We start from the raw sequence: 12934 nt of genomic DNA on the forward strand, positions 1-12934 counted from the left end.
CTCACCAATATTAAGATTGTATCATAATTGTAAGCTTATGGAAATATATTTTCTATGATCCCTAGAGGTAAGGTCAATCCTCTATAGATCTCTATTTGAAATACTATTCTCATCTCTAGAGGACTGATCAAGTGCAGGAGATATCTATCTAAGATATATTGAATAATTCAGATAACAAGTATAGGCTTGCATTCGTTCTATCATTAATTTTGAAGCTGAGATTCTTTCCTAAGAAGTTATAGTTCTAGACATCAGTCAAGAGTACCAAATCCTAGGCCAAAACATATTTCAAAAGGGTCCCTAATTCTAAAATTCCTCCATCAAATTCTGAGCATGATCACCATGATCATTGATTAGTATCAATTGTTCAGCACCTATTCTCTCTATCAGTGCCTCTGGTTTTGGAAGGATATTTCTATTTGAAGATAGAGATTTTCTGTGATAGGCTCAAGTCACTATGATGCCTTGCTTGAAGGATCGAATCGTCTAACTTGTTGTAGGAATAAGGCCGAGGGATTGAGTAAGAGAAAAGTTAAAAAGGGATCATATTGATCTCAAGAGACATATTACGGTTATGTTGGAGGTATCCCTAAAACAAGGTTATCGATAATCTGAGCATAGGAAGATTCGATTAGTCAACACTTCGCACTCAATGGTCATTTTACACAATCTCTTGGCCCCCTTTAAAGTCATTTTTGCAGTGAAATTATAGTATATTTTTGTTGGTGAAAGTTGCAGTAACTATGCAGACTTGGTTATTATTATTTGGAAGGCTCATATCTGAACCTTGTGGAATATTGAACTTGTTTGCTGACTGAAGCATGATAACATTGTCATTAACATAACTCTATGGTCTCCTTGAGAGATAACCAATTCATTATACCATCCTACAACTCACAAGTTGATTGGATATTAACTTTAGATATATGTCAACATGAAAGTTTAAATAAGTCATCTTTGTCAAGATTCTGACATAGGTAAACTATAGCAGCAAGACCAAGATGACTCTATCTAATGGAAGGCAATAACACAAATGAGACTAAATGAACACAGTCCACATAAAAATGGCTTTAAACTTTTATTGTTGAATATCTTACAATTGTGATAATTATCATCAACACATGTATCTATTGTCCTTCGATAACACTACAGTTTGATAACTTAAAATCAATACAGCTAAAACACAAACAAAAAATTTACTACATGTTGAATTGCTTGTGAAGACTCTCTCGGATTTGTAGTCATGTGTTTGTGCTTTATTTTTTTTGACACTCGCTATTTCCAATCTAAGGAAAACATGGACAAGGATAAAAATAACTTGGCAAATTTGAAGGCTCTATTCTCCTTATTAACATCTTCCTTTGACAAGGATATTGGTCATCTCTAGGTCTTTGGGAACTCACCACTGGATGTTAATTGGATGAATGCACAAGGTCAGATTCAAGATACTTCCTTATCTCCCTTAGATACTTAGATGAAAGAGCTCTCTAGGAAATTATAGATGATTATAATCACTCGTGTGTTTAGATAACTTAATAGGAAAACACATACTCTCTCAAAGGAACAACTGTAGTTGTAGGAGAACTAAGTTCTGGAGAAGGAATTCATTCGTGGTCATTTATCTTATTTAAGAGAAAAGAATAATAGGTTCCAAAACATGGATACCTTCCTTCAGAGCATTCATATAACACTACAATTGTTTAACATTTTTAATTTTCAGTAAGCAAAGGAATGTAATTTTATTGATGTCCAACAAATGACCAAAAAATATGCCAATGAGACTAGAATGTACAATCAATAATTACCAATCTATAGGGGTGTCCTGAGCAACCCTGAAAGCATAAAGAGAAACTTTTTTAGTTTTATTAGAGTGAACTTGTGCAAAAGTTTTAATTCTAAATTTGGTTTCTCTTTACAGAAAACTTCCACACAAGTCTCCATAAGATCCCACTTTTATCAATAAATGATACCCACATTTAGAGCAAAAACCACTAGTGGAGTTTTAAAGCCTCCTAGTCATTAGGGAAGTTGATTATTAGGATTATTTGTGACATCTTATGTATTTCTCAAATTCCAATACACCATATATAATTCTTATGTATTTTAGAAACTCTAATGCAAAATCAATATCACTAGGAGTCATCAAGGCCAACAAATATATCTTCAACCATGTAGTTGGCCTTGATGACTCCTAGAAATATTGTTTCCTTCACTAAATGTATATGTAAGATGAATTCTACTCACATCCAAATATATGCTTCTAAGAAATAGCTTGCAGGTTATTAAGGATCATTTAAGAGGTAGTGTCCAAATCATGCACGTTAATTGTGTGTGCAAGTGCTGTAAAATTTAAATATACTTGGCTCTGGTGTGAAGTTCTCTATTACATTTTCCTAAAGGCAGATAACATCATGTACCTCATGTGGAGTGATCTGTTTACTTTCTCCTAAAGGCAGATGACATTGACTAGAAGTGGTGAGTTATACTCATATGGACAATTGAAAAAAGCTATTTTCTTTAATGTCATGGCTCCACTTCTCAACATACCACAAGCACTTGAAACAGTGTTGGTGGAAAGGCATGACACCATGGCAAAGGTTGTACCACACCTATCAATGAACTTGTATGAACCTGAAGCTTCTGGAATTCCTGGAAACTATTTTTATTGATGTTGTTGCTTACCCTTCACTTTCTTCTTAGAACACTAAGAAGCATAGTGGCCATCCATACTCGAAGCTTCTATAATTCTTGTAAACTATTTTACTGTTATTGTTTCTTAGCCTTCCCCAACTTCTCAAGATACTGAGAAGTATATTGGCCATGCTTCTTGCACTTGATATGGCTGAAATTATTCTTCTACTGGTTAGAAGAGGTTGAATCTTCCTTCTTCTTCTAACCCTTTACAAATCCTATTTTACTTCCTCCTTTCCTCACCCTCCCAATGAGGCTGGTACATCCTCATCACTCGCTGAAACCATCTCCAATCTCATTTCCTCCACAATAAATGCATCCCAAAAACTTTCGATTGAGGGTAGCTTCTCACAAGCACATACAAACTGTACAAAATGGTGCCAAGATGGACCAAATCCATTCAAACTGATCCAAATTAGTCCATTCTCTTCTACCTTGTCATCAAGTGTAGCTCATTTATCTCTCAACTCTTGATCATTATTAGATAGATAACTACCGTAGTAGTGGTTCTAATGCAATTAATGGATGATTTCTTCATTAAGATAATTCTCCTAGACATGTTCGTGCTCCAATACAATGTAATGAAGGTAATATGCATTTCCATATCAATATTTTTCTCTACAATGAAAGGGGTTAGATGATTCTTCACCAAATCCAAAACTATTCATTCAAGTTTGATCAATTTCTAATCATGCTCAGCCAACTCCTTGGTATCTATTGAAAGTAAAATCTCCTTCTCCATGATGTACCACATTTAAACCTCTTCCAAGAGATGTTGCATCCTGAATTATAATAGAGTTGTAAGTGCCCTCCAACATGTGACAATCCTAAGGACCCTAACTACTTGTGATTACAACTCTTTAAACAAACATGAAAATATATCGAGAACTAAGAATCAAACTTGCAACCTATTTTGGTGAAGGCCACCTTTCACAAACACGCAAAATAACATTCCAATCCCTGGCGAAACTGGGACATCACACCCCATGGGCCACAACCTTTAACCAGTCGAAATTTTCTTCACTTGTTCAAACTTGGGCATCCCACCCTTGAAACCATTCAACAACTCCCTCTAACAAGTTTCAATCCTATCCATGCACAACTTCCTATTAGTTTCAGTGAAAGTGCTTCGATAACATGTAATCTAGACAATAGTAAGTAAATTTTTCACTAAAAGAATATTCTTAAGATCCTAGGTAATTTAAATCCCTTGATGGGTATACTAGAATCTACAAAAACACACTACAAAAAAATAATAAGAGCATGTACACAAATCTGAACTCTCAATCATATCTATTCTATTGAATGCAGAGAAAAGAAAATACAAAGCAATACCTCAAAACCAAAATCTTTCTAACCAACACAGAAGTGTTCACTACATCTCCTTTATAGAATAGGAAGATGAGAAAAGATACAAAGTATCTGGTCGCATGCATGAAGCACTCAAGGTGACTCAATCAAATTCTAGCCCAAGTTTAATCATCTAGTGTACCCTTGCTGCATGGATAAGTGTGCCAGGTAAGTGCATCTCAATTAGAAGACAAACATAAGCATTCATCCCCTTCCTTGATAATTGTGCCCCTACCTAGATTGGAACCTTATCATGCAAAAGCACTCTGATTATCTAGGGTTTTGTGCCCTCCAAATATTAAATCATGCATGCAAAACTGAACTGAACTGAATCTGAACTACAAACTGAATTGAACTAAATAAAAAATGGAATTGCTTAATCTTAAACAACATGCAAATTAAAAATAATTGAGGGTAGCAAAACTGGAAATACACCATTTACTCTCTTACATAACAACACCTCACTCATACTATAATGTGCACAGGAACCATGAAAAAATACTCCCATTATTACTGTTGTATGGACCTCCAAAAGGTAGACCCTTACTATTGTTGTTCTTGCCAATTAAGTGCACCTTGGTACTGTGGAGAAGATTGTCAAAGTTAAACAAGGTATAAAATCTAACAAAGGATATGAACCAACTAATCAAAAAAATATTACCATAGTGATAAATTGAATCCTTAAAAGAGTGACTAGCGTGGGAAGACACAGAGTTAATTCAAACAAAGTATAAATCTTTGCCATAGGTAAGACAAAATTTTCTTCATTGTTTTAAGAAAATTCATACAATTGGAAAATAAGTTGTTTCAAACCCCAAGATTGAAAGGAAATTGACTTCATGTACAATAAAATATTAGTATTTTGTTAAGCTGCATCTGCATTTGCTTAGAGGTGTTGATTTGATGCTATATAATTATTAAAGCCATGTTCAACCTACAATGAGTCTCTAGCTTTTATGTTGTTAAAGTTGTAGGCCTATTTTAGCAAAACCATAGGTTTTGATCATGATGAAATGTAGTTAAAGGGTTTTTCCTGGATTTGTATATTTTTCATAGTTTAGTTTCAATTATGCATTTTTCCATACCAAGTAAGAAATAAAACAAACCATTAGCAGACAAGGAACATATCAATCAGAGCTAAACATGTAAAATAGAATAGATAAAGGATATACAAATGCATAATGGAAAGTTTTAACTCAAAAACTGAATAGACAGTGTGGTGTTAATAATACCTATATAGCAGGATTTGATATCAGGAGTAAAGACACATCAATTCCATCGAATGCCTCTTTCCAAGAACCCTCAATAAGAGTTTTCTAAAGTCCCTTTGATTCCCCAAATGCACTAGTTTAAATCGGAGCAAAAGCTGTGTCCAATGGCTTTGCAAAACAAAATAAACCACCACATAACATAGTGTTTATGTGTAAATTTAAGCAAGAAATGTACGTGTCAAAATACCAAAATTTGTCTAGAAAATCCAAGTCACTAGGACAAAGCAGGAAGGAAAGGAGTTGTACCTATGTTATCACAGTTGTGCAAGCTCTAGTTGCAACAACTATAACCAAATCTACCTTCGTTCCCATATACTTGTTCCTATGTTTCAATTAAAATCTCTTAGACTATAGCTATAATAGTATTGGTTAAATTTCTAATGTATAAATACTTGATGAAAATTGAATAAGCTAAACTAATGGTAAATAATATCACAAGTAATTATATGTAGATCAGAAAAGGTTTTTCATCATGGTATTAAAGAAGTGAGATCAGGCAGTGGAGTGTGTCTTGGTGGAATGATATTGCATGAAACAAATAGGTGTATTTTCCCTAGAACTAGTTTATCTGCAGATCTAAGAATTCAAGTGTGCATTACGTAAAGATCCATTGGCTCTAGCACCATTATTATACAAAACTTCTTTTGAATTTTTGTTTTATCTTATTCTGGAATAGGTGTAAGGAGGTGAGAATGATCATTCTCCATAGTCAAGTTGAAGGGAGTTGTAGCATCAGCTGTGTGGAACAATAAATATTAATTCATGACAATTTGCAATCCCAAGGGCATGGTTTTATACAGTCTCCTCTACTCTGATTAGCTTTGAGCACCACATATATCAAAAACTGAAGGCAAAGACAAGGGGGAATTGCAATAATATTACTCTATATTCGAAGATTGGTCACATAATTTCCCGACGTGAATTGGAAGATGTACATATATATGGCAACAAAATAGAATACATACGTTTGGTGTGGTCAAATTCTCCACAATCTAAATATCACACCATGAGATAGAATGTCTGAATCGACTTGAGGATAAGCTAGTGAAAACAATGGCTTGGTATAGCAGTGGAAGCATTTACTAGTGGAGCAACAATTTCCATACCCATTTTACAAACCCTAGTTTCTCTAGTATGGCACTGCAACCTTTTCTATACCATTCCACTTGGGATGCAATTAACCACAAATTGAGTCCTAATGTCAATATTGCAAGGCTAGGGTTAGGTCTTGGGAAATTATTATCACGTTCATCTTGTATTGTTTGCTTTTGGGATGACAATTTCCCCTTTCTAGGAAGTCCTTTAAAATAGAAGCAGGAATATAAAGTTTGAAACCAAGCTTTGTATAGTCCCTGGGCCAAGAGTATGTTGAATGGCCTTGCAGAAATGATTAGAGAGAGCACAGGAGGGATAAAAAAAGGTGGTAAGGTTAGTGATGGTGATGACGATGACAATGGTAGAGGTGGTGTAGGAGATGATGAAGTTGATGGTGAACAAGAGCACCAATTTCTACTACCTCTATTGACTATGGCATTTGTAGCTTTTAATTTAGGGTATTGTATTACTGTTTGGGTTATGGATGGTAATACAAACAAAAACTTCTTCCAAATAGATTCTGGACTCTTTTGTCTCCTCATGCAATTGATTATCAGAATCCTGAATGACGATTTAAAATTGGAGGGAATGCACACCACACCTAAAGTTTTGCTGAGGAAATGGTGTACATGTAGGAAACCTTCCTCAAATTTTTGTTCCGCCAAATCGAGAACATTGAGTATATGCAAAGTGTTGTTCCTTGATGCTCATGCATGTCTCCCATGTTGTCCCATTGTTCTGAATGTGTTTTGGTAGGGAAATGATAACCTCCCTTTGTTCTCTATCTCCTATAGGTGATATATGCAGTGTAGTTTGGAAAAATTCAGTCCTCTTAATGAACAAGCTTGCATAATCATTAGCTCTGATACCAATGTAATGTAACCAGCCACTATGAAATGGAAGTTGTAGTACCTAGTCACTATGAGGTGCAAGATGACAACACTAGTTCTCTCTTTTCGTTTTCCTTTTTAACATTTGTTGATTGAGATTGTGTATTTTTTATCTGGTTGACTACTAAGTGTATGGATCATTTTATAGGAATAGATTATTTTAGGGGTTTCTTTTATAAATTTGTTTGCAAGCATGGGATACCATTCATCACAAGGTAACAATTACAAATAATAGAACAAATAGAATTGTAAATTAAGACCTTGGAGACAGAGTAAGACCCTAGAAACAAGTTGTAAAGTTGTATTAAGCAACCTAGAAATAGATGTGTGGTATATGTGAACTAAGCTATATACAGAGTTGATTATTGTCTTCTTGCAGGGGAAAAAATATCTTACAGCTTTATAATTGTCTTCTTTCAAGGGATAATATATCTACAACTAGAAATAGATTTTAGAAAGTGTTATTGTAGGGGGGAAACTCTCTAATACAGTTGTTTGGTATATGTGTACTAAACCACAGAGTAGGACCCTAGAAACCGCTGTTTGGTATATGTGTATTAAGATGAGTGGGAGGAGTTAGGAAAATAGGTGCTATAGCCTAACGTTGGGCGCTACATCACTTCCCTGGCGTACCTGACTGACCAACATGAATGAGAAACTACTTGACAGACCTATGTGAATGGCTTAACGCCAAAATCCCGCTTACCTCAAGTTTTATCCAACTCCAATTGTCCTTCCAGAGATTAGTTGTTCCATACTCTACTACTTATGGGGGGATTATCTTCTTCTCCTCACTCACCTGTAGGTGCAAAACAGATAGAAACCTCGCAGACAGGGTAGGTATATGGATGTTTGGATCTAAGTTACCAAGAGACAAGGATGTTGGAGATATTCATGAAACAAGAATGAACTTACCAGGAAGGACGCGCTATTCAATAGGAGAATTTGAGACCTTCTCTCTTTATTATACGTAAATGCCATGACAAATCTACATCAACTACCTTCTTTTGGAAGCATTAAAGATTAGGTTACACTAGACTCTTGACACACGACTCACATCCATTGGATTCATGAATTAACTCACTCACGACCCCACCTAACCTTGTGTGCCCCCATATCTTCTCATTTCCTTGCACAATTAGTCATGAGTTTTCTTTATTAAACATGCATATTGAAAATATATTGACAATTATGTTATGTTTAACTAGCACACAATCAATCTCTATCCGATTTACTTGCTGCTATATATATATGGGTCATCATCTCTAGTATTAGCTATTTTTTTCATCAGCAAATGCTTCAATAGGTCCGATAAGTCTTGCCAAATGCCACTTTTCAGTACTGAAATTACCATCTCGATGAAACAGGTCCACGTAGGAGAACTCGATAGAGGCCACCTTTTCTTACTAAATTTACCACTTTTATCTACAAGGAAACACCACCTTCTATTACTTAATAAGGTCGTAGTCATAGTCCAACTGGGTAGTTTCCCACGCATGATCCCTCCCTCTAACAAAAGGTTGTTCCTTCCTGTAATAGTGTAGGAATATAAATTGAATAGCAAAGGTCGAAGTACCCAAGCCCACCATTCAAATATCTAGGTATTCGAGGTCCAGTTATGTTTCCTTTCCTCGGGTGCCCTCTCAAACTCACTTTTTCAATGGGGAACTCATTAATAAATTGAAGAATTTCCTTCACCTTGGACTTGGGAACTCTCATTCAGTGGTATGGATAAATAACGTGTATATCACCGTCTTGTTTGGCTTGTTAACTAATGTGCCTTCTTCTGGGCTACGCTGGACAAAAAAAGACTATGCGGGGGGTATTCTCTTTCAAAACCAAAGCATAAAAGTGAAAATAAAGGCGATTCAGTGCCAATCTTAGGTGGGATAGATAGTGTCACGCCCCTACCTTGGCAGTACTCTTCCAACCGCACGATGGGGGGTGTAGCACCACCACCCACTTCCTTTTCAATAATACTTGTAAGTGTGTACTATGCCTACTTTCTATAATTTGTTTATTTTTCAACTTTTCTAAGTATACATTGACATACACATCGGAAACATTCAATTAAGCATCTCCATCGTTATTACCATTTACACATATTCACAACAGATATTTTTAATGGGAGGGGCAACTCCCTGAAATATGAGTCTGCCCAATGATACTAATAGTTTTACATAAGATATATAGTTTTACATTCTTTGCAGGAAACCCCAAGTTTCCTTGGTACAATATCTATCACAATCGTTCAACCCGACCTGCACCATTTAGACTACCTGAACCATCGTTCAAAGTGCCCGCCGGTTCTACTGTTTGTTGCAACTCATTCACCGTCGCACTGTTAAGCATGTCATTCACCTGCAACTCGTTCAGCCAAATTCCCTCAACTCGTATAGCCAGATGCCCTTGCATGCCCTCACTCGTTTAGTCATTCAGGCCAACGCCCTCGCATGTCCTTGCCCGTTTCGTCATTTAAACCAACCTCTCCTATTCAGTCATTCGGGCAGACACCCTCGCATGCTCTAACCTGTTCAGTCATTCGGGCGGATGCCCTCACACGCCCTCGCCTGTTCGGTCGTTCGAGCGAACATCCTTGCTCATTCAATCATTCAGGTAGATTCCCTAGCACGCCCTCACCCGTTCACCTTCAAAAAAATTTGCATGCCTTCGAACGACCTCGCCCGTTCGGTCGTTCAGGTGGACTCCCTTGCATGCCCTCGTCCGAACGCCTTCGAATGATCTTTCAGACAAATGCCCTCGGACACCGTTGCCCATTTAGTCATTTGGCCCGACGCCCTCACCCAAATTCCTTTGCATGACCTGCGGCTCTGTTTTTTGCATTTCTTGTGGCTCCATGCTACGACCCAAGAGTTTGCCTACACTTCACCCAATTTCAGAATCTCTAAGTAGCTCGCCCTCCTAGCTTGCATAAACACTTGGAAGCTTTGCTTGGATGATTTTTGCCACCATTCCAATGATTTACTTATATGGCAGATGGCCCATCAGTTGGGGCGTCGACTCACCAAGCCAACCCACCATTTTGTCCAACTCACCCCTCCGTCAAGTCGGCCCATGGTGTGGATGCCCATGTGTGGGACTTCCCATCGTATAAACTCACCACTGCCCAACACTTAGTCATTCTCACAAGATGACTTCGCGTCGCACATTGGCTTGTCTCCTCCATTCAGTTAGCTCATAGCACCATGTGGGTGTGCCCCAACTCACTGGTTGCCCTAGCTCGTCGCCTGCTCACCCGTCGTGCGCCCTTCACCAAACGATCCATAACTCATGGGCCTTACATTCTCCCCCACTCTAAATGCTTTTTGTCCTCGACAACCCCGTCATACGACATCACAAAGTGCCACTAGCTCCAACGTCAAAATTCTCATGCTACCTGCCTCTGCTCTACCATCACATAAACCATAAAGGCTCATGTCTCCATGAATCAAAAAGTCTCCTCAATCCATGATCATCAACCACATATGTCACAATCGCCACAAGCTACCCCACTATGGAAGGCTGGTCCCTCCAACTCAAGCTACATGCTCACTGCAACATATCATGTCGACCTCATCATGTATTTTCATCATGTGAACTGTTGCCATGATAATCCAACACAATGTTAACACATCTATGTACACTGCTATAAGCCCTATGATCCAGGTCTAGGTGTGATGAAGGACCCTTCCAAGACCTTTTATTTTCATGATGTGTTAAATTTCATTTTTAAAATAACATAAATGAATACATCTGCATGTTGTAAAGAAGAGGAACACGACAATCATCAGCACATGAGAACATAAGTTGTTGATAACGGAGTTCATCTAGGAGGGACTACGTCTCTGGTCCCCGGTGTCAAGATGGTGTAGGCCGTTGCATTAAGTGCTGTCAATAGTGATGATGTACATAGAGATGATGTCACTATCATACCAGCAAAATTCCCTCACGCAGGAGTGGTGCAAAGAGATGTTCCACTACAGTAACTCTTAGTCAAAGACTCCTATCAGTATGACACAAACTCATGCATGATGAGCATCCCACCAACATGGCATAAAAGGGATCTCAATGTAGACATACATGATGATAATATGAGTATCCCATCATCATACAACAAAGGGATCTCAAAACATAACATGACGAATCATGACCACAAGTACATCACATAAACGATTCCGCTTCACATCAAGCAAGTATCATGAAAACAAGTACTAAACAACATCCCTCATCAACATCAAACATGGATTTGTGTAGCACAATTCATAGCAAAAGTACATGAACACACTACATATACCTCACATCCAGGGACCATCTGAAGAAAAGGATGTCAAAATGTTGAAGCTGATCGTACCATCAATCTCGCGATGTCGATTCTCATGGAATGGTTGCTTGCACATGAATGCTGACACCTGCACTCCACTTTGAAAAGTGGTCAAAAAATGAAATGATCAAATGGGAAATATGAACGCACCATCAGATTTTTGGTGTCGAGTAGTGCAAAATCGACTGTCAAATTTCTGAATTCTGAAAAAGTGAAAATCTAGGGCTTAAGGAATCTTTTAGATTCCCCCTAGATTCCTCAAAGATTCCCTCCTCTGGGTCCTCTGCAAATCTGCTGCTCAAATCAGGAAAATGACTACGCCATCAGGTTTGTGTCGCTGAGAGGTGTAGAATCGACATAAAATTTGCCCAATTTGGACATTGCAAAATTTTCACCCCATGAGAATTTTGCTCAATCATGGTTCCACCTGCAATAAATAAATTAAAAGAAATTACAATGTCGGTTTTCGTGCCCACCCATGGTTCCTTTGTCCTTGCCTGACGCACTGACAAAATGAGTTTATTTATAAATTTTTGGGCAGAGTTTACAAAAATCCCGTTGGGCAGAGTGGTTAGAGATTCGTTTGGTGTGGAGGAGGTTGGGTGGTCAAACCCCGCCCCCTCCCATTTTATACAATGGAAACTATTTTTAAAATGGGAGGTCGAGCTGGGCATGCCTTGGGCAGCCCGCCCACCTCACCTATCAACTGTGCCATGCTCTTTTAGGTGGGCGGTTGATGGTTGGGTCCGTGCCCTAAGAGCCAACCCACCTTGACTTTGCGTGAGTAACGATGTTCTCGAATATGGGTGGAGGAGCCAGGGGTAGTGGCCCGCCCCTCCATAACAGCTATGTGATAAGGATTGGGGTGGCAGGGTTGGTGGCTTGCCACCCCTTTTTTTTAATAATTTTTGTTTTTTTAAAACAATATGCCATTTTTGAAAATCTAGAATTTGGACTGAAGGAGACTTTTTAACAAGGCGACAATTTCACCTAGAATTTGGCCAGAGTTGGCCAGATTTCATCCACTGGAAATCTTCTCAAATTATGTCTTCATTAAGCCTACCCAATTAGCAAAAGTCAACCAGAAATTTTCCTGGCTCGTTCTCCCTCATACGAGCTCGGATTGAAGAACTGTCTGCACCGTTTCTATCAGGACAACGAGATCTACGCTCTGATCCTGGTTCAAAAGCATTCTGATTATTTTGATTTTTGATCTTTCATAAGCCTTCTTTATTTTGTGTGTGTCTCTGGAGCCACTTGAAATAATCCTCCCCACTGAGGAGCTTTTGGTCCTCCAAAAGTATGAAAAAAAAATT

Source organism: Pinus tabuliformis, chromosome 3_1 (assembly GCF_031772625.1).
Source record: "Pinus tabuliformis cultivar Carrire ecotype Pingquan chromosome 3_1, CPIR1, whole genome shotgun sequence".
NCBI classification, from domain to species: Eukaryota; Viridiplantae; Streptophyta; class Pinopsida; order Pinales; family Pinaceae; genus Pinus; species Pinus tabuliformis.